The sequence below is a fragment of the Mirounga leonina genome, unplaced genomic scaffold, assembly GCF_011800145.1.
Source record: "Mirounga leonina isolate KUSES-001 unplaced genomic scaffold, KU_Mleo_1.0 Mir_152, whole genome shotgun sequence".
NCBI classification, from domain to species: Eukaryota; Metazoa; Chordata; class Mammalia; order Carnivora; family Phocidae; genus Mirounga; species Mirounga leonina.
In genome coordinates, this window is record NW_023270380.1 from 2,391,189 (window position 1) to 2,414,500 (window position 23,312).

Below are 23,312 nucleotides of genomic sequence, written 5' to 3' on the forward strand. Positions count from 1 at the left end.
TGGGCAGGTGACTGTGAGGCGCATTTCTGAAGCACAGCTATGAAGTCATGAGTCTGCTTTTTTTTAAGATTTTATTTATTTATTTGAGAGAGACAGAGAAAGAGAGCATGATGGGGGGAGGGTCTGAGGGAGAAGCAGACTCCCTGCCGAGCAGGGAGCCCTATGCATGACTCCAGGATCATGACCTGAGGCAGTCATTTAACCAACTGAGCCACCCAGGCGCCCATCAGTCTGCTTTTCGTATTGGAGTTGGTAAACCACAACTATTTCCTTTTGTGGGGTACTCTTCAAAGGAATGTTTGTGTTTTGTTCTTAATTTGCTATTCTTGATGCAGAATCAATGCAACAACAAAAAGCTGATTTTTAAAAAAATTCCCAGGGGTGCCTGGGTGGCTCAGTCGTTAAGCATCTGCCTTGGCTCAGGTCATGATCCCAGGGTCCTAGGATCGAGTCCCGCATTGGGCTCCCTGCTCAGTGGGGAGTCTGCTTCTCCCTCTCCCACTCCCCCTGCTTGTGTTCCTGCTCTCACTGTCTCTCTGTCAAATAAATAAAATCTTTAAAAAAATAAATAAATAAAAATTTCCCCAAACAAACGAATGCACTCAAATGAAGTACCTGAAAGTGTCAACTTCATCCTAGCCTTACTGCTTTGGAGAGATAGTCCATAATTGCTAAAATGCTTATTTCAGTTTAAGACTTAAATGGGCAGAGAATCAGGACTCTTTCTTAGCTGAAAAGACTGCTCATTAAAAACATATAAATCAGACCCTTAAGAAGTTTTTCAATAATAATAACAATAACAGTAACAACAACAACAGCATAACTCCCTTTCTAGGCAGATAACCAAACACCTTTTTTTTTTTTTTTTTAAGATTTTATTTATTTATTTGACAAAGAGAGACACAGCGAGAGAGGGAACACAAGCAGGGAGAAGCAGGCTTCCCGCTGAGCAGAGAGCCCGACGTGGGGCTAGATCCCAGGACCCCAGGATCACGACCTGAGCCGAAGGCAGACGCTTAACAACTGAGCCACCAGGCGGCCCATAACCAAACACCTCTGAAAAGGGTTTGTGGTGTGACCGACAGAGGTTCCAATCACAGCCTTTGTATTTTTACAGAACTTGAGTTTACAGAACTTGCATATGAGGCATCTCATGTCAGTCCTGCCACACCTCCACGAGTGATGCGGGAAAGTCACAGTGCTGAAGGGCTTACTCCGCCGAGCCTTCATACCACTGCACAGAAGTATAGTTACTGCAAGCACCAGATCTGGTCCCAGAAAATAATGATGGCCCTGTTTCAAATAACATTAACCTCTACTCTGCTTTTATCACTTTGAACAAGTTTAATGTTCTTTGCTTTTTGCATCATTCTTAGAAAAGTTCCTGAATTTCTTATAAATCGCCCTACCTAGACACCCTTGTAATATTTATTTTCTGGGTTTCCCCCATCAGATTTTGGACTCCTATAGAACATGAAGCAGATCTTACTAATCTGTGCCAAACACAGGTGCTCAGATCTCTATTGAGTAAATCAATTAATGATTAAGGGTAGAGAGAAAGGAGAGAATAACTTGAACAACTTTGATACGATCTACTGATCATTTTTTCTTCCGGATCTGCTCTGCCAAGTGTCTTTCTCAGCAGTGCCCCAGGTGAGCATCTGAAGACCTTCGTGAAAAGACATCATCTGCACTTTAATACAAAATACAAGCTGAGTTTTACCATCTTATGCTAAAAGTTGACAGAAGTATTACTAGGTTATGAGAAATAAATCTGAAGTTCAACAACCTTCCATTTGCACAGGATGACAAAAATAACACACATACACTATGTACGTATGTGCATGTGTGTACACGTACACAAAGAAGCATAGTTACTAAGTTATGCCAACAGACTGGTTTTCATTCAGGACCATATAGCTTTATTTTCGGTCTTGGCACAGCTTATTTTTAGGAATGGTCAAGTAGGGGAGTGCTTGGCTGGCTCAGTCAGAGGAACATGGGACTCAATCTCGAGTCATGAGTTCGAGCCCCACGTGGGGTGTAGGGATTACTTAAATAAATTAATTTTTAAAACCCCCAGAACAAAAAAACTTAAAAAAAAAAGGGGGGGGGCGCCTGGGTGGCCCAGTTGGTTAAGCGTCTGCCTTCAGCTCAGGTCATGATCCTGGAGTCCCGGGATCGAGTCCCACATCGGGCTCCCTGCTTAGCGGGGAGTCTGCTTCTCCCTCTGACTCTCCCCCCTCTCATGTGCTCTCTCTCATTCTCTCTCTCTCAAATAAATAAATAAAATCTTTAAAAAAAAAAAAAAAAGGAATGTTCAGGTAGGTGCATGTGGCTGGCTCAGTCAGTAGAGCCTGTGACTCTTGATCTCAGGGTTGTTCAAGCCCCACGCTGGGTATAGAGCCTACTTTAAAAAAGAGTGTTTAAGTATACCTAGTGAATGGTTTAGGAGAAGAGCCTAAGTAGAATACAAGATTTCCATAACAAGCATTAAGAAGTTAAGTTCTCTAAGCCTTCACACCTACTAACTTTCAGGCATAGTGCCAGGAACCAGCAACCTCCAGTGTTTCTCTCAAAGCCTCGTTCCCACGGGAGAGAACAAGCATCTGGGCCACTCTGCTGCTTCTCCCTGCTCTTCAGAGCCACCTGCTTCTTTGACCCACAGTTTTCTGCTGGCCCAGGCTCAGTCTTTATGTCACAGTGTTTACGGAATCCTCTTAATAACTCATCTACCCTGCTCATCTGATCAACATTACGTGTCAGTCTACTATAGGCGAAGTTCTACAAACTGTCATTCAGTATTATGTCTAAATGTGCTGGGGTTTTTTTATTATCATGTTCAGTTAGCCAGCATTTAGTACATCATTAGTTTTTGATGTAGTTGTTCAACGATTCATTAGTTGTGTATAACACCCAGTGCTCATCACAACACATGCCCTCCTTAATACCCATCACTGGGCTACCCCATCCCCCCACCCCACCCCCCTCTGAAACCCTCAGTTTGGTTCCCGGAGTCCAGAGTCTCTCACGGTTTGTCTCCCTCTCTGATTTGGCCCCCTTCAGTTTTCCCTCCCTTCCCCTGTGGTCCTCCATGTTATTCCTTATGTTCCACATATGAGTGAAACCATATGATAATTGTCTTTCTCTGCTTGACTTATTTCACTTAGCATAATCAATGTGCTGTTTATAAAAGAGGAAGTTGTGTTTTGGTTCTAGGTGGGGCCCAGTGACTCTAACCAAACTGACTCATGGGCCCTAAGATAAAAACTGAGGACCACTGCTATAAGGATTGGAATTTGAAGAGAATGTTGCAAGAAGTCTTAAGGTGAAGTATTAAAGGTGAGGCTCCACTTTTGCATATAATTTGAGAGAATTTTAAGTAAATTAATTATGAAGAACCAACCAGATACATTTAAAAGAGTCTTGAAGAAAAATCCTCCCATATTTGATTGATAAGATGGTGAGATGTGAGTTGTGCAATCTAATAGTTCGCTTCTTTTTGAATCCACCTGTAGGCCGGTGCCAGCCTGGGAGGAGAGTCTACTTTCTTTAGCCTGAAGCCAATTAATCTACGTTTTTATCAATGATTTTGAATGAAGAGACGGAGAGATTTATCAGTGTAACTTTTCTGAATAGGAGAAGTTTAGATAAGTGCACTTTACAGGAAAACCACCACCAAGGTATTACTACGTGCTTTTACTTAACTCTCAGAATCCCTGCGAGACAGGTATTATGCTCGTCATGTGGAGTAAACTATGCAAGGGGTAAGATGGTTTGGAGAAAAGATATCTTAAAACAAAACAAAACAAAAAACCAAGGAGTTCTGGTTGACCATAAATTTAAACTAGCCACTGTGTCGCTAAAAAGCTACGGCCACATTAAGCTACATTAAACAGTTTGACTAGATTCTGTACTACTCAGGCCCTATTCGTTTCTGGGGATACATTAGAGTATTTTTTTTTTAAATGGCCAAAGTGGTGAGGGCAATGTCTAGTAAGGAACAGTGGCAGGATGTGAATAGGTTCAGTCTGGAGAAGACACCTTCCCAGTAGACCATAATCTCCAGAATACAGGGACCGAGTCAGATAAAAATAGCACCACATTTTACGTAGAGCTTTCCAGTTTGCAAAACGGGCTTTTACCTTCCCCAAAGGCCACACAAAATAAAGGAAGCACACTGAGATTAAGAAGACTGGGATCTGGGGCACCTGGGTGGCTCAGTTGGTTAAGCGGCTGCCTTCGGCTCAGGTCATGATCCTGGAGTCCCTGGATCAAGTCCTGCATCGGGCTCCCTGCTCGGCGGGGAGCCTGCTTCTCCCTCTGACCCTCCCCCCTCTCATGTGCTCTCTTTCTCTCTCATTCTGTCTCAAATAAATAAATAAAATCTTTAAAAAAAAAAAAAAAAGAAGACTGGGATCTGAAGCCAACTGCCTGCACTCAAACTCCAACTTTGCCCCTTCCTGGCTGGGTCACTCTGGACAAATTATTTAACTTTTCTGTGCCTGATTTCCCTTGTCCGTAAAGTGAAAATAACAATGGTATACCTGCATTGCTGATGAACTAGTACACAAAAAAGTGCTTAAAAACACTGCCTGTGCAGCAGGTTAATGGCAGCTATGACCGACAGCTATGGGGCGCTAGGTAAGTCCCAAGCCTCCAGAGCCGTGTCCTCATTCGAAAAATTAGGATTATCACCATCTACTTACAGGGCTATGAGTTAAATAAGACAAAAAAGGGAAGTGTTCTGTAAATCTTAATTGCTTTTCTCTTTCATGAACACCTTCATCATCATCTCTGAGAGAGCCTTACGCCAGGCACTACGCTAAGCATAATCTTTGTTATCTCATTTAATCCTCCCAACTATATAAAATGCCTACTTCTACCGGCCTTGCTTTACAGACAAGGAAACAGGCTTAGGATGGCTAGTTTACATGAGGCCGCAGATCTAAGTGGTCAGCAAGACTGAGAACCCAGGTCTTTTGGACTCTGTAGCCCACTTTAGAGCCTCCATGCTATATGGCTTTTCATACACATTCCTGCATTTACACATCTTGGCAGCTAACAACATGAATGTTTCCTTAATCAAATAAATGAATGTTAGCAGTCTTCAACGTGGTACAACTGTTGCAAGGAAAGAGGAGCTGTGGACAGACTCTGTCCCTGCTCCATGCACCTGCCATAAAGCGCAGGGAGATCTATCACATTGTCTGGGCCAGGTTTCTTTATTTCTAAGATAAGGAACCTGGACTATACAGTCTTTCAATCTGGTTTGAAGACCATCATGGTTCCATCTGGCAACACTTTTAAAAAAATATTTAATTAATTTATTTATTTGAAAGAGAGAGAGAACACAAGTGGGGGAAGGGGCAGAGGGAGAGGGAGAAGCAGGTTCCCTGCTGAGCAGGGAGCCTGATGTGGGGCTTGATCCCTGGACTCCAGGATCATGACCTGAGTGGAGGGCAGATGCTTAACTAAGCCATCCAAGCGCCCCCCTTCTGGCAACACTTCTGACAAAGCATTCTAAAAACTCTAGAATTTCAAAACTGTAAGAGACCTTAAAGGTCTGGCCCAAACTCTTTAGACATGGGAATCCCCAAGGACAAAAATCTGGGTTTCCCAATCGATTTCCAAACCCACATTGCTTCTTTTGTAATGACACTGAGTAGACATTTCAAACAGGATTAAAGGAAATATAACTGGCATCACAAAGTCCAAAAATAATGGGTGCCAAAGTTAAACAGTAGTAACTTTTATATTCTAAAAACTCACTTTATTAGTCACTACAAAACACCAGGTTTTATTGCTTAAAATACCATGTCAAAGACACATTAAGCTATTATTTTCTAATTTTGTGAATACCAAATTCTAATAAACAAACAGGGTAACCTCAGAATAAATTATTTTGATAATAAAAGCCTTGCGGTAGCACTAATTAGCTTTAAAAATTTTTTTTTAAATTTAAAAGATTTTATTTATTTATTTGATAGCAAGAGAGACAGCAACACAAGCAGGGGGAGTGGGAGAGGGAGAAGCAGGCTTCCTGCTGAGTAGGGAGCCTGATGCGGGGCTTGATCCCAGGACTCTGGGATCATGACCTGAGCCGAAGGCAGACGCTTAACGACTGAGCCACCCAGGTGCCCCTAAAAATTTTTTTGAGAGAGAGTGGAAGAGTGCGGCGGCAGGGAGGACAGCGAGAGAGGAAAAAAAGAGAATCTCAAGCCGACTCCCCACTGAGTGGGAAGCCAGTGCGGGGGGCTCATCCCACAACCCTGAGATCATGACCTGAGCCTAAATAAATCAAGAGTCTGATGCTTGGGGCACCTGGGTGGCTCAGTCATTAAGCGTCTGCCTTCGGCTCAGGTCATGATCCCAGGGTCCTGGGATCGAGGCCCGCATCCGGCTCCCTGCTTGGCAGGAAGCCTGCTTCTCCCTCTCCCACTCCCCCTGCTTGTGTTCCCTCTTTCGCTGTGTCTCTCTCTGTCAAATAAATAAATAAAATCTTAAAAAAAAAAAAAAAGAGTCTGATGCTTAACCGACTGAGCTACCCAGGCACCCTAGCTTCTTTTTTTATTTTTTAAAAGCATTTATAGAACTACTGGGTAAGATTTTGAAACTATTGTTATGAAGGCTAAACAAACCGAGAATAACTAAAAATTATCATAATTTCTGGAGACACACTAAAATGCAAAAATTCAACTACAATATTATATATTCAAGGATGGTATAAAGTCTTAAAAAAAGAGTACTAGGGCTAAATAGAAAAAGTCACTATAACACGAAACTATAAAACACAAAACATTTCAAAACAGAAAGAATAAGAATTAAAAAAAAAAAAAACAAGCAATTTCGACTCTAACACTTAAGGTAAATGTTATTTAAGTCATATAAATTATTTATTATGCATATTAAATAGACCAAATGGTGGCCTAGATCTGTCTGATTCACTATGCTCTCACTCACCACAAATCCATAACTTTAATGTACAAAATGTGAAAATACAATGAGAAAACTGCAAATGTTATGGTGCTACAGACAGGGTAAAACAACATACAGTATAATGATCAAGTATAGCAAGGTTTAGAGTTGGCCAGCATGGATTCAATCTCAGCTCCACTACTTATAATCTCTCTGTGGGCATAACAACAGTATACACCCCAAAGGGATATTATGAGGATTAAAAATAGAATGCATTTTGCACCTGGTACCCAGTAAACATCCAGTAAACGTGAGCCATTCGCATCACTGCCAGTCTGCCCCTCAAACACTGATGACACAGGAGGATGTCCTCTCTGCCCCTGTGCTAACATTTGCCTTTGTTTTCCCAGTACCCACTGCCCCTCGTCCTTGGGCAACCCTGACCTGTGGTTCTCAATCTTGTTTGGGTGAGATTCACTCTCTACCCTCTGGGGTGAGTGTATCAAGCCTGGTCAGAGACTAGTTCAGAAATGGGCACATGACCCAAGCCAATCGGAACCAATGGGATACAACTCCAGGATTTTATCTGGAGCCCTTGGTAAAGAGAGGCTCTCTTCCTATGTACATCTCTAGGATGAAAATCTAAAACTATTGGGGCCAACTTGCTGTCACATGAAGAAAGCTTGCAAGAGAGTAACAGAAAAGAAGAGCCGAGAGAGCAAGTTTTGATGGTATTATTTGCACCCTTGGTTCCAACTGTGTCAGAGCATTGATCATTAGGATCTACAGTTATAGGGACCAATCTTTTTTGGTTTGCTCAAGCCTAGGGATTTTTCACTTTGTTGTTGACATTTGCATCTGAGATCTAACACATTTGGTACCAGTCACCACCTAGACTAAGCTGGTGACCAAGGATGTAGTAGAGCTCTGCCATGAAGGGCATGGATTTGAAATCAGCAACATCTGGTTTCTAACCCTGGTTCTACCACTCACTAAACATGTGAACCATGGGCAGTTTGTTTAAGCCTACCTCTTCATTTGTGAAGTGGTTTGATACCTGCCTCAAAGGGTTCCTAAAAGGGATACCTGGCTGGCTCAGTCAGAAGAGCATGCTACTGGGCGCCTGGGTGGCTCAGTTGGTTAAGCGACTGCCTTCGGCTCAGGTCATGATCCTGGAGTCCCGGGATCGAGTCCCGCATCGGGCTCCCTGCTCAGCAGGGAGTCTGCTTCTCCCTCTGACCCTCCCCCCTCTCATGTGCTCTCTCTCTCTCAAATAAATAAATAAAATCTTTAAAAAAAAAAAAAAAAAAAAGAAGAGCATGCTACTCTTGATCTCCAGGGTTGTGGGTTCAAGCCCCACGTTGGATACAGACATTACTTAAAAATAAAATAAATAAATAGGGGCACCTGGGTAGCTCAGTCGGTTGAGCATCTGGCTCTTGGTTTCAGCTCAGGTCATGATCTCAGGATCCTGGGATCAAGGCCTGCGTGGGGCTCTGCGCTCAGTGGGGAGTCTACTTGCACATTCTCTCCCTCTTCCTCTGTCCCCCCCCTGCTCTCTGAAATAAATGAATAAATCTTTAAATAAATAAATAAATAAACTTAAAAAAAAAATAAAACGGGTTGCAGAGGATAAATGTGACAATGCCTATAAACTGCTCAGTTTTCCACCTGACAGGGATTAACACTCAATTAGTAGAAGCTATTAATGTATCATTGATCTCAGATCGATCTTCATATCTGACCTGAGTTCCACATCTATATTTCCAGTGGTTTAGCCATTTCCACCTACATAGTCCCCCATCCTCAAATTTAACACTGCCAAATCTCATCTTAACCTATCTCCACGCTGCCGCATTACTCCCCCTGCCTCAAAAAAGACCCCTCATTAGAGATCAATTCTTCACCGATGAATGAGAATGTGTTCCTGGGATCCTAGGAGTCACTCTAGACTGATCCTCCTTCCCTGTTAGCCAATCCATCACTGAGTCCCGCTAAATCTCTGTAGCCTGACAGGAAAGAATTTTCCTCTTCCTGGTGGTAAGAATAAGGGCAGCACTCCTCCCACTCCAGGATGTGTGACTTTTTCATTGGCTTTTCAAGGAGACCTCCCATCCTCTTACCCCTCCTTCTCATCTTTCTCCTTTTGGCTTCATCTCTTTCCAGATCCAGGACAGATGTCTTACCAGCCCTCTTTATGTTTTCCTTCACCTCACCCTGCAAACTAGCAAATTTAAATGAATCCAATCTTTGTAGCTATACCCAAGTTACTGAGCACCACTGCAGGCTGTCTCAGCCATTATTTCAGCCCCAATTTTTAATTCACTAATGGAGATGTTCCTTATTTATCTGAGGTAATTAAGGCAACCAGGAAGAAACTTCCTCAGCTTCTTACTCCCAATGCATCTAAATGTAAAAGCCCCATCATCTCATTTCTGTTAATCAGAATGGCTGGTGTGTACAAGATACACAGTGTGGTGATGGAATAAATAAAGGAGGTGTCCTTTCTCCTAGGTAGGGCTAATCCTGCCTCCTACAGCGCTTCTGGAATGTTAACATGCATACAAACCACCCAAGGATCTTATTAAAAATCCATATTCTGATTCAGGAGGTTTGAAGCTAGGGCCTGAGATTCTGCATTTCTCCCAACAAAACAATGCTGCTGGTTTGAAGCAACCTTTAGAAAAGCAGGCTCTACAGTCCATCCTGTTCCATCTCCTCAGAGACCTTTTACTCCAAGTCAACATCTTTACCCCTGTATCTTCACATCTACTTCTCTGTCAGCTGCTCCTTGCCCCAGCACTGAACATACCTGTCTCTTCTACTTTAGAACAAACCCTCCTTTGCTCCTCTATTAGCTGCCGTCCAGTGTTTTCAACTGCTTGGCTCCAGTTTCTATGAAGTACAGTTTATGTCCGTGGTTCTCAGACTATCTTGGTGCACAGAGTAATTAATGTCTCAGCAATTTTTTTCATGACACTTCTAAGCCATAAGAAATACCTATGAGCTCTCTTGATTAAGCAGTACGCACCAAACCACTTGGCAGGTATGAAAGTCCTAATAATTTTGTACCTTGGCAGCCCTGTGTAACTTTTCCAACCCTGGAATCAGATTGGACACAACAGCCTCATTTCCTGCTTCACGGTTATCTTTAGGTGGTACTTACATTTTTTTTTATCAGAACAAGCACTAAAAACCCAGGTTCCAAAGGTATGACATCAAGGAAAGGAATACAGTGATTTAATACTGTACCATCCAAGAGATGTTGCCGTATTTCCCTTGAAATTTAAAAAATATTCCAAGGCACTCTTTATGAGTCTGCTGCAGTGCCCTGGGGGGCCCTCGATGCACAATTAGGGACCTATGGTCTAGACAGTCCTCAGAATAACAGCACTGCCGCTGCTGGGGAGGTGGCTGGAAATGCACAAGCTGAAGTCTTACCCCAGACTCACTGACTCAAGACCACTTTCCCAAGTTCTCCGAGTGACTAAGACAGCAGTACAGTTTGAGAAGGCTGGTCTGGCCCTCCCTGCCAGCTCTCACTTCCACCATTCCTGCTCAACTCACTGCTTTCTGACAGTTCACAACTCCAGTAAAACTGCCATGGGCAAGTCCCAAATTACACCCTCCCCCCTTTTTAATAAAAGCAATACATGTCTTCCAGTTCCAATGCCAATGAAGCCCCTTTTGCTGTGTTTGACATTACCGATCTTCCTCTTGTACCTCTATTCTTCTTTGGTTTCTTTTCCTTCCAATACTACCTGCCCCCCCTTCTCCACCAATGAAGTATTGTTTCCTCTAAGGCTTCTGTGATTAGCATTACTTTTGCTGTGTAAAACTCTTCCCTCAGAGGCTGCACTGGATCCTGTGGTTTTAGCTACTATCCATATACCATCCACCACATTCCAGACGGCTCTCTGGAGTCTTCGACCTCCAAAACCAACTTCTCCTTGTGTGTACAGTACACAGGCAAAGTAAGCTCAACTATGCCAAAACACCTTACTTGCCTGTCTTCCCTGGCCTTCAGGTGGCTCTTCTTCATATACCCTTTCCTTTCCCTTCTCCATGTCCCTTCCCCGACACAATCAATCAAACCAAACATCCTTGCTTTGTCTCCGATCTGTCTGAATCTCTACATCTTTGTTACCTCTATCTTAAAAAAGAGGTCCTTATCTTTTGCTTGGATTCCTGTAACAGCCTCCTAACTCGTCTCCTTGCCTCCAGGATGGCCGGGTCCTGCCTGCTCTAAACCTTCCTCTGTGCCCCACCCAAGTTAGCTGTCTAAAATTAAAATCTGGTGTCACTGCCTTCCTCTCAATCCTTCAACGGCTCCAGTGCCTAGCAGCAATTTTCAGCTTTTCCAACAAACCACAGTAAGTTGCAGATACAGATCTAAGAAGCTCACCACAAACAAGATACTTTTTGCAAGGCTCAGTTTCATCTTAAATAGTCCTTTCAATTTTCTAGGCCATGGGTAGCTACTTATGTTATTAAGAGAATCTTCTAAATTACTTACCAATTAAAACTACTTAACTTTTTCCACATGATAATGGAGTAAAACTGACACTCAAGGAAGATACACTGGTTACCTGTGGTTTCAAAATACCCTTTGGCACAATGCCACTAGGCCAGGGGTTGGCAAACTATGGTCTGCAAGGCAAATCTGGCCCCTCAGTTTTTGTAAATAAAATTTTACTGGAACACAACCAAGCTCAGTCATTGATGTATCATCTAGGACTCTTTTCAAAGTACAACAGCAGGGGGGCACCTGGGTGGCTCAGTCGTTAAGTGTCTGCCTTCGGCTCAGGTCATGATCCCGGGGTCCTGGGATCGAGCCCCAGGTCAGGCTCCCCGCTCAGCGGGAAGCCTGCTTCTCCCTCTCTCTGTGTTCCCTCTCTCGCTGTGTCTCTGCTAAATAAATAAAATCTTAAAAAAAAAAAGTACAACAGCAGAGCTGAGAGGTGCAACAGAGACCATGTGGCCCACAAAGCCTAAAATACGTACTATCTGGCCCTTTGGGAAAGTCTACAGATCCCTGCACTTGACCATGAGGACTGTTAAGACTAGGACTGTGTTTTACTTATATATGTCCCAGCACAGGTCTAGAAAAAGGACAAAAAAATATTTAACTTAAAGAATTAGAATATTGCCAGGAAGATTTCCAAGGCCCCATAAGGGATGCGCCCACGAAGCTGATGTAGAATGCCTCCAAGCCCTAAGGAAGACATACAGGGCCAGAGATGTTCCTTCATCACCGAGTGAACTCTGAAAGGCTGAGATGAGACAGGGAAAATAGTATCCTACTCTATGGAGGTCAAAACATGTTCTGAAGAAATTGACAGGCTCATCAGACCTAAAGCCGCCTTCCCAAAGAACTTCCATATAGCACCATATCGCTAACACGTGCGTCTGGTGGCATCTAAGAGTTAGGAGCTATTACTCAGAGCAGCTGCTATGAGAACCAGTCTTTCTGGAGTCTGTGCAATTGCATCCCATTTTTCTTCTCCAAATGGTGGGAAGCAGAACACTTAAAACCAAAATATTTTAGTGAAGGGTAAGGAAGTGGGGCACTAGGATGACTGTCCTACCTTGCAATCAATTATTAAAAAAGAAAACCATTTGAAGAAATACTGTATAGCGTGGTCATTAGGGAGGGAGGGAGCGAGGGAGGGGGAAAAAAAAAAGGATATACAGAGTGCTTACTCTAGGACCTTGACCAACAAAAGAACCATGAGATGCCCTAATACACCATGGCATGTCCTAATCAATTGGTTAAGTGTCTGCCTTTGGCTCAGGTCATGATCTCACAAGTCCTGGGATTGAGCCCCGCATCGGGCCCCCCGCTCGGCAGGGCGTCTGCTTGTCCCTCTCCCTCTGCCCCCCCAACCCATGTGCATGCGCACACGCTCTAATTAATAAAATCTTTAAAAAAATAAAATAAAGAATGCACGATGAGTACAGAAAAATAAAGTGAAATCAAGGCCACATAATAGCAGATCTTACATACTCTGCACTAAGGAATTCAGGCTCCATTTTTCAAGCTACTGAATGCCTGAAGTCATGTAAGCAAGCACAGATAATAATCTGAGCTGTCATTTAGGACAGGAATCAGCAAACTCTGGCCTGTGGGCCAAATCTAGCCCACCACCTGTTTTCTAAGTTTCACTGAAGTACAGCCACACTCACTTACACACCGTCTAAGGCTGCTTTCCCATTACAACAGCAGAGCTTGAGTAGTCGCAACAAAGACTACATGGACCACAAAACCTAAAATACCTATTTAGCCCTTTGGGGGAAAAATGAATGTAAAAAATAGATTAGGAAGGACAAGGAATAATGGAGGTGGGGAGATGACATTTGTGGCTACTGGGAAAACCAAGGTAATGCAGGTCTAAATACAGTAGTGAGGACTGCAGGTCAAACACAGCTTGCACCTCGGTGTGGGTGAGAATGGAACCTACACTGGGAAGAACCAGAGCCAGACCAGGAGCACAAATCAATTCAAGGCTTAGTAGTACTGTGACGTGGAGGACGTCAAGACCATGGATTTTAAAATGGGACACAGGATAAAGTTTCAGAGGGAAGATGACAGAAGATTAGTTGAGATCAGATATGAAACCTCTAAAATATCACTAAGACCTACAGGAAGCACACCTTCACGGTGCGAGAAGGAAATCCAACTAGACAAACAGCATTAAGGGGCCACAGTTATGTGATGAAACCTGAAGAAAACTGGGTGAGTGCAAGGGGATGAGACAAGCTGGAGATGGCAGCAGGAGAGCAGGGCCCATTTACTCTGCAACCACATGCACAGACCCTGTACTGGGCCCTGGGTTTGCTCTCTTCCTCCCAGCAATCCCGTGGTACAGGAATCACCCCAGTTTTACAGATCAGAAACCTGAGCTTGGAAAGGATTCAGGTTAAGTTCTGAGGTCTCACGGCTAATACGTGGCAGGGGTGCAAGTGAAACCCGGGTCTACCTGAATGCTTGGAAGGCCCGCATCATATTACCAGGGAGATTAAGGAATAAATACATGATGAACAAGTAAAAGCAGACGGTATCACCTACTTGTAGAAGCCATGGGGGAAAAGGTGAGAGAGTATCAATTTATAAGATTAATACAACCAAGAAAATGTAAACCAGTCGTTTTCACTAGTAACTTTTTTCTTTGCCAAGCTTTTCGCTGTTAAGAGGTGTTTAGAATATTCAACAAATGTCCTTTGGGTATCTGATATATCAGACATCGCATTCCTAAGATCCCTTATCGATTAAAAGTATGCTCTATACCAGTTTTCTCAGACCCAAATGTGTCTTAGAAGCTCCATGAAGTTCTAAAAAATTGTCTGGCCTTCCCCCTGGATCAAAATCTCTGATTCAGAAGCTCTACAGGGGGCCCCTGACACTAGTGTGATTCTGATGTGAAGCTTACATGCCTGGAGGACGCTAGGCACACACTGCCTTTTTGAAGACAGGATTGTGGTTAAGTGTCTGAGGTTAATATGAACTTACTATTTGATCGATACTCTTTATGATTTACATTGAAAAAACCAGCTCAAAGAACTGTATACTATATTTGTATACTCTCAAAAGAATGTTCCTTTAAGTGAATGGTTGGTATTTTTCTTGACTATGAATTTGTCTGTGTTGAAATTAAACAACATTCCAATGGTGCATTTCTGAAATTATTTCAGTTAGGAAGGAGAAAGACTCATTTGATAAATTCTTGGCTTCTCCCCAACTTTTTAAAATTAAGAAATTTCTGTCATGCACGGAGCAAGATCAAGTAGGAGACCTGAAAATAAATATAGCACCCTCAAAACATGCATAAATAGAACCCTCCTTCACGTGTCTTAACCAGGGCAAGCTCTGCAATCACACGATCCTGATTTGGGCCCTGGCTCTGTAACTTCCTAGTTGTGTGATCTGAAACAAGTTTAAAAACAACAACAACAACCTTTCTGTACCTCAGTTTCCTCAACCAAAAAATGAGGAAAATAAGTACCTACACCTTAATATGGTTGTTGGGAGAATTAAACAAGATAATCTGGGTAGAAAGAGTACTTACAATTGTGGTTGTACATAAGCATTCAGTAATGTTGGCCATGTAAGTATATAAAAATCTTTTCTAACCCAGCAGTTCTACTTCTGGAAATTTGTCTTATAAAAACTAGATATTTTCAAGGGTATCTAAGGCAGAATTACTTGTCATAGCAAAATACCAGAAAGAACACAAACTTCTACCACAAGGAGCTAGTTAAATAATTTATGGTACAATCTTTTACTTAGCACAATGTTTCTGAGATTCATCCATGTTGTTGTCCCAAAGAGTACAGTTCATTTCATTCTATGGCTGAATAGGATCCCACTGCATCATGTATCACATCTTATCTAGTCACCACATGATGGAATGTTGGGTTGTTTCCTATTTTTGACTATAATGAATAATTACTCAAGTCTTTGTGTGGACAGGTTTTTATTTCTTTTGGTAGATACAGAGGAGTGAATACTTAAGATACTTAGGGCCATATGATGAGTCTATATTTAACTTTTTGAGAAATGGCTGACCTGTTTTCCAAAGTGGCTGTACCATTTTACACTCCCACAATGAATGTATCAGTATATGAGGATTCCAGTTGTGCAACATCCTTACCAAAATTTAGTATTGCCAATATTTTAAATTTTAGCCATTTTAGTGTAGGTACAGTGCTATCTCATTGCACTTTTAATTTTCATATCCCTAACAACCAATAATGCTGAGAATCTTTTCATAGACTCTGGTCATTTATGTATCTTCTTTTGTGAAATATCTGTTCAAATTTTTTGCCTCTTTTAGGTTGTTTCACTTCTTATTTTTGAGTTGTAAGAAATAGTTATACCTTTCTCCCTCTCTTACTTGCCCACTCTGAGGGAAGCCAGCTGCCATATTGTGAAATTCTGTCGTGTTTCCTACCCTATAAAAGGTCAAGGAAAGGAGAAAGTCCTCCATCTAACAGCCAATGAGGAACTATGGCTTTCAGTCCAACAGTCCGCAAGGAACTAGATCCTACCTACCACCAAGGAGGAAAAAAGAGAGACAGACACATTTATGGGAGAATGGAAAACACAGTGTGGTTTTCTCCACCAGTTCTTTGTTGCTACATAAGTGAGCCATCACTGACCTATCTATCTCCATGACTCTATCATCCAATGAATCACACTGACCACTGAACTTTGTCTTTAAAAATATTTTCTAATAAAAGAAAACAGAAGCTAAGTGACAAAAACTTAAGAGCAAATTATAAAGAAATAAATAGCCATAACAGCACAACCCAGAGAGGAAAAAAGGAATATCAAGGCATTAACAGTGGTTACTTCTTTCCTCTTTTATCTCCGTATATGTAGATTATAATATAGGTTTATATCTCAAAAAAATTTATATATTCCAGATACAAGTCTTTCGTCAGATACTTGTTTTGTAAATATTTTGTCCCCAAAGGAGATAAAATATCATCTCTTTTTAAGTGGTGTTTTTCTATAAGCAAAAGGCTTTAATGTTTAGAGTCCAATTTGTTAGTCTTTTTCTTTCATGGTTCATCTTTTTGTTTTGTCCTGAAAAATCGCTGCCCATCTCAAGGTGATCAAGATTTTCTCCTACTTTTTCTTTAAAAAATTTTATGGCTTTAGGTCTTACATTTAAGTCAATGATCCATTCTGGACTTAGTTCTGTGTATGGAGTGAGGTAAGGGCCATGTTTATTTTCCCAGATAGATATCCACGTACTCCAACACCATTTATTAAAACAAAACAAAAAAAACTATTCTGCATTGAATTACCTTAGTATCTTTGTAAAAAAACAACAAAAAATATCAATTGATGTTTTAAATATGGGTCTATTTCTGGACTCTTAATCCTGTCCATCGACCTAGATGTCTACATCTATTTCTTATTTGGCTCACAGATGATTTAGGAATGTGTTGTTAAATTGCCATAGATGTGGGATTTGCAAGATTTCTATCATTTATTTACAATTTAATTCCACTGTGGTCCAAGAATATACTCTGATTTCAATCCTTTCAAGTTTATCGATAGACATGTTTTATGGCTAAGCATATGGTCGATTCCAGTGATGTCCCAGATGTGCTTGCAAAGAATGTGTTTCATTCGGTCATTTTGAGGAGTGTTCAACAGATGTCAATTAGGTCAAGTTGGTTCACAGTGTTCAAGTCTTCTATACCCTTACTGATTTTCTTTTTCTTGGTTATAACAATGACTAGAAGGAAGTATTGAAATCTTCACCTGTAATTTTTAATTTGTCTATTGCTTTTCTATTCTGCCAGTTTTTGCTTCGTATATTTCCAAGCGTTGTATTATTTTTATAATCAGAAACATATAAAGTCACAAACAAAGCAGCAACTGTTTTTCCATATATAAGATTTTTACAGTTCAGATATATATGCAATTCCCAAATTGAAAAGATAGCAATTGGGGCACCTGGGGGGCTTTTATTTTTTTTTTTTAGATTTTCTTTATTTATTTGTGTGAGAGAGCACGCACGAGCAGGAGGAAAGGCAGAGGGAGAAGCAGACTCCCCACTGAGCAGGGAGCCCAACACGGGGTTAGATGCCAGGACTCCGGGATCATGAGCTGAGCCAAAGGCAGGAGCCCCTAAGTGTCAGACTCTTGATTTTGGCTCAGGTCATGATCTCGGGGTCGAGATGGAACCCCATACTGAGCTCCACACTCAGGACGGAGTCTGCATGAAGATTCTCTCTCCCTCTCCCTCTGCCCCTCCACCCACCCCACACACTCACATGCGCGTCAGCATGCACTCTCTCCCTCTCAAATTAAAAATAGACAGCAATCACTAAAATTACCAAGTATTTAAGCTATATTAAATTATTAAACTATTGTATAATTCAAAGCAATCACTCTTCTATATAATACCTAGGTAGATATATTTCTGTAAGAAAAATTCAGTTATGGATTCATGCAGTTTAACTTCACTTGCCCTTCCATTCCTTCTTTTTTATTTCTTATAAGCAGGCTCCATGCCTAGCGCAGAGCTCAATGCACGGCTAGAACTCACCACCCCGAGATCAAGACCTGAGCTGAGATCAAGAGTCGGACGCTTAACGGGTGGAGCCACCCATGCACCCTTATCATTACTTATTTTCATATAAGCTTAATTTTTTTTTGTAAATGACTAAAATGATCTTATCCAGTGTCGACATAAAAAGAGCTACATATTATAATATGTAGAGCTGACTTCTCAAGGGTTTCATGTTTCCACTGTTAACAATGTTAAGAACAATCAACTTTAGGAAAAAAGTGTGGAACTTACAAGCAATTTCTTAAGGGCAACAAAGGCTTCTTAAAATGCATTTTTCACTATGAGCACAATTATCATGAGTCAAACTCAATAGCACAGACACCAAAGTAATTCTATGAATTGATGATCAACTACAAGATGATGATATATTAAAGGTAAAGGTAAAATTTCAGCCACAAAGCACAGCTGAAAAATAGCTAACCCCAAACACTCCCCATCATTTTAGGGAAGAATTAACTTTTAGGAATTTAAAAGCCTCCTATTAAGTTATAGACTATATGGCAAATAAAAGAAATACTAAGTAATACTAACAAATTATGAAACAATCTAATTTATGTGTACATCAATAAAAACTATAAAATAAGTATAAACTCATTTGTGTGAGATCTAATCCAATTGTTTTATGGGCACTAGCTTATTTATATGCATGACTAGCTTTTAAAATTAATGTCCAAGAGTTTCAATTTTTAAAATGCACCTTAAATAATTAAATTAATAATAAATAAAATATTCATTGCCATCTGACTTCATTTTGCTAAGAGGATATGGGGGTGGTGAAGGGAGGTGAAAGCAGGGTAGGAGTGGGGAAGAGGGGGGCAAGAGAGAAATCCTTTGATCAAGGTATCCTGGTCTGTTATTTCATGACCCATGGTGTAATACAACAATCTAAAATTCAGTGCAAGATGCCCTTATCAACTGACCATTTCTTTTTTCGCAGTGCCAAGGCTATGTGCCAACTGCTTAATCAACAACAGATTTGTTTTAATTAAAAACAGGGTTCTGCAAATGTTGTTGGGAAAACTGAACTGCTACCTGCAAAAGAATAAAACCGGACCACTTTCTTACACCATACACAAAAATAAACTCAGAATGGATTAAGGATCTAAATGTGACACCTGAAACCATAAAAATCCTAGAGGAGAGCACAGGCAGTAATTTCTCTGACACTGGCCATAGCAACATTTTTCTACATATGTCTCCTGAGGCAAGGGAAACAAAAGCAAAAATAAACTACTGGGACTACGTCAAAATAAAAAGCTTCTGCACAGTGAAGGAAACAATCAACAAAACTAAAAGACAACCTACTGAATGGGAGAAGGTATTTGCAAATGACATATCTGATAAAGGGTTAGTATCTAAAATATGTAAAGAATTTATATAACTCAACACCAACCCCCCCCCAAATAATCCAATTAAAAAATTGGCAGAAGATGTGAATAGACACTTCTCCAAAGAAGGCATACAAATGGCCAACAGACATGTGAAAAGATGCCCAACATCATTCATCATCGGGGAAATGCAAATCAAAACTAAAATGAGATATAACATCATACCTGTCAGAATGGCTAAAATCAAAAACACAAGAAACAGCAAGTGTTGACAAGGATGCGCAGGAAAAGGAATCCTCGTGCACTTTTGGTGGGAATGCAAGCTGGTGCAGCCACTATGGAAAACAGTATGGAGGTTCCTCAAAAAACTAAAAACAGAATTACCAGATGATCCAGTAATTCCACTACTGGGTATTTACCCAAAGAATACCAAAGAAATTAATTCAAAAAGAGAAATGCAACCCTGGGGCGCCTGTGTGGCTCAGTTGGTTAAGTGTCTGCCTTAGGCTCAGGTCATGACCCCAGGGTCCTGGGATCCAGCCCTACATCAGGCTCCCTGCTCAGCGGGGAGCCTGCTTCTCCCCTCTCCCTCTGTGATCTCTCTCACTCTTGCTGTCTCTCAAATAAATAAATACATTAAAAAAAAAGATACATGCACCCCTATGTTTACTGCAACATTATTTACAATAGCCAAATTATGGAAGCAGCCCAAGTATCCATGGAGAGATAATGGATAAAAAAAAATGTGGTATATATGTGTATGTGTGTATAAACACACATACACATATACAATAGAATATTCCTCAGCCATAAAAAGAATGAAATCTTGTCATTTGAAGGACATGGATGGAGCCAGAGAATGATGCTAAGTGATGTAAGTCAGTCAGAGAAGACAAATACCATATAATTTAACTCGTACGTGAAATTTAAGAAACAAAACAAACAAACAAAGAGACAAATCCAAAAACTATAGCTATAGAGAACAAACTGGTGGTCACCAGAGGGGGGTGAGTGGGGGGATGGGTGAAATAGATGAAGGGAATTTAAGAGTACATTTATCAGAAATAGATGAAGGGAATTTAAGGGTACATTTATCAGCAATTTAGAGAACTGTTGAATCACTATACTGTACACCTGAAACTAACAGAACACTGTATGTTAACTATACTGGAATTAAAATTAAAATGAAGCAAACAAACAAAAATAAGGTTCTGATATCCTATTAAAAACAGGTCAAGAATTCTGAATCTAAAACTGAACTTTAACTTGTGATACTAATGTTAACCAACACAATGCACAGAGAACAAAGGTCTAGAGTTAAGGGCAGCCAAGCCAAATCCTAACAATTGGATAAGGCGGTGCTGAAAGCTAAAAGTATAATCACTTTAAAAAAAAAAGCTTCTTACAGGGGTGCCTAGCTGGCTCAGTTGGTGTAGCATGCAACTCTTGATCTCAGGGTTGTGGGTCTGAGCCCCAAGTTGGGTACAGAGATTACTTAAAAATAAAATCTTAAGGAGCACCTGGGTGGCTCAGTCGGTTAAGCATCTGCCTTCTGCTCAGGTCATGATCCCAGGGATCTGGGATGGAGCCCGGTGTCCGGTTCCCTGCTTGGTGGGGAGTATGCTTCTCCTTTTCCCTCTGCCCCTTCTCCCGCTCACGCGCTCTCTCTCTTGCTCACTCTCTCTCAAATAAATAAATAAAAATCTTAAAAAAAAAAAAAGTTAAAAAAATTTTTTAAATAAATAAAAAGCTTCTTACAATAATCAATTATTCATTATTTCTCCTGCTAATAAGGTCAACATGATTCCCATTTCATAGATGAAAAGACTGAGAGAGGTGCTGAGTGACATGCTCAGTGCTCAGAGAGCCAGAGGACAAGAATCCAGAGCAGAGCAGGGCTAGCACAGCTATTCCCATTCCTGGCTTCTGTCAACAATCACCTCTTTTCCCCACTGTCCTCCCTTTCCCTAGACAATTCTAAGACAAAGAAAAGAAACACCTGCAAGAATCTTTAGAGTAAGTATACATTAGAGAAATACCTTACCATTATTTTAAATGCTTCAGATCTAACAATTATAGGAACTATTTTTAATATAAATAAAACCAACCAATATGAATTCTAGTTTCATTTTTGTAAGAGTACCCCTACTCCTGGGCCCCTGGTGCACTGTTACTAAGGTGTTTTGTTTTTGTTTTTATTTTTGAGAGAGAGCACGCACATGCAAGCGGAGGAGCAAAGGGAGAGGGAGAGAAAGAATCACAAGGAGACTCCCTAGTGAGCGAGGAGCTGGACCTGGGGCTTGATTTCACAACCCTGAGATTATGACCTGAGCCGAAATCAACAGTGGGGATGCTTAACCAACTGAGCCACCCAGGTGACCTAAGGTTTTTATTTTTAAAAAATTTAAATTAATCTTACTGAAATGCCACAAGTAAAAAACCAAAAGAGAAGCAAAACACAAACATATGCAACGGGAGCAGGGAATAAGACAGCATAAACAGAAGAGAAAAAAGAGAATCATAATCCAGTGTTAATCATTAGTGATAAAGGTTCTCAGTCTTTCGTGGCAGAACTGCACGCCTAGAATTCTAGAGCAAGGTTTAACCCAGCAAGATGTGCTTGGAGAGGTACTAAGGTCATGGTTTCCACCTTGGTTAACTTTGCTTTGTTTTATATCCAGATTCTATGAGGCAAACATCTTTCAGAAGTCCATACATACATACCACTAGTTTTAAGTTAAAATGTATATCCCTTTATCAGGGTCTCTATAACTTAAACTGACTCCTACCATGGGGGGAAAAATCCAAAGCATAGTTATATAGACATGGGGGAAGAAGAGCAACTGAATAAAGAAAGAAACCTCACTCTACCATAACAAGATATTAAATGCTTAAAAATGTTTTTTGTTTTATTCTTTAGAACTTTTCTTGTAACGTGTTCTCAATGTAGGGTCTATGGATGGGCCTTTTTATAAGCAAAACATTATGTGTATGTTCTTTATTAGGGTGAGAAGGTACACAGCCTCCATTAGATTCCCAAAGAAGTCCAGAAACAAAACAAAGTTATGAAGCACTAACTTATATCATTCCTTGAAAAAAAACCTTCTAAGCTCTTGGTAAGGGATGCTATTTTATTATCATACATGACTTTTAGCCCAATTTTTCTTTACTCAAAAAATTTGATACAAAGTACTCTGGGTAACATGCACCCAAAACTACAACCATTCTTCTGCACATAAATTATCTGCAGTAAATATGAAATCTTAGGCTACTTTCCTTACCAACCCAAAAACCATTCTCAGAGAATGAAAACATCTTAAGTTCCAAACTTCAGCAAAATTAGGAAGTGCAACTCTTTTTAAGCATACAAATGTTTGAGTGCATTTCAAGATCAAATTCAAATAACCATTATACTGTCCAGTTACTATCATCTGCACTACCAGTGCCCTCTTCGAACAGTTAAATCAACGGTTTCCCCCAAGCTGATTAAAAGCCTGAATGCGGTTAATAGTCAAAGGTTTTCTGGTTATAAAAAAGTATTTCTCATCTTGTTTAACCCACGCCCTCTTTTGTTAAATATCACTCTTAAATCTCCTTTAATGTTATTTGAAATTCTGAATATAGTTCTAAAACCAAAATAAAACTGTGGTATGTTAGAAGTTTAAAATTTTGTTCTTGAAAATTTTTACTTTGTACATGAATCATGTGTATCAATGTTGAACTCTGTGTCAGCTTATTAGCCACAAGCTTCTCTCTTCTAGGTCATGCACAAGAGGATACAAGAGGTCACTTTCAACATCATGTCTATTATGTTGCTTTGTTGTGAAGTGACTCCTGTTCCTTGGGGAGTCTCATGCCACTGGTGGGGGCAAGGGAGGGAAGACACGCAGGCCCTTCCCCTTGAGATTCATGGATGTACAGGGTTCTACCACAATCTGTAACCTCATCAACTGACTTTGGGCCTAGACAATGGCAT

At 40.8% G+C, this 23,312-nt stretch overlaps 1 protein-coding gene and 1 non-coding gene across 4 annotated transcripts in view; both read right to left on the bottom strand.

Moving 5' to 3' along the window:
* The window catches only part of EGLN1 (egl-9 family hypoxia inducible factor 1), a 59,852-nt gene that overhangs the window by 22,669 nt on the left and 13,871 nt on the right, over nucleotides 1-23,312 (bottom strand). The window lies entirely within an intron of this gene.
* LOC118013040 lies at nucleotides 1,608-1,693 on the bottom strand. Its single transcript, XR_004679913.1, has one exon. It is a non-coding gene; the product is annotated as a small nucleolar RNA SNORD35 (small nucleolar RNA).